The following is a 390-nucleotide window of genomic DNA, read 5'->3' as shown; positions in this document are numbered from 1 at the left end:
CAGCAGTGAACACACACACACCGTGAACACACACCCGGAGCAGTGGGCAGCCATTTATGCTGCGGCGCCCGGGGAGCAGTCGGGGGTTCGGTGCCTTGCTCAGTCGTGGTATTGAAGGTGGAAGAGAGCGCTGTACATTCACTCCCTCCCTCAGGAGGGATATATATTTGATTTTTTATATCCCTATATATATTTGATTTTTGACGTGACATGTGGGCAAGTATGGTGACCTGTGCTCTGCATTTATCGGTCCCATCCAAAGTGCACACACACAGCAGTGAACACACACCCGGACCAGTGGGCAGCCATTTTTGCTGCGGCGCCCGGGGAGCAGTTGGGGGTTCGGTGCCTTGCTCAGTCGTGGTATTGAAGGTGGGAGAGAGCGCTGTA

Source organism: Sinocyclocheilus rhinocerous, unplaced genomic scaffold (assembly GCF_001515625.1).
Source record: "Sinocyclocheilus rhinocerous isolate Xijiao unplaced genomic scaffold, SAMN03320098_v1.1 scaffold603, whole genome shotgun sequence".
NCBI classification, from domain to species: Eukaryota; Metazoa; Chordata; class Actinopteri; order Cypriniformes; family Cyprinidae; genus Sinocyclocheilus; species Sinocyclocheilus rhinocerous.
Note: the sequence above shows the minus strand (reverse complement) of the source record.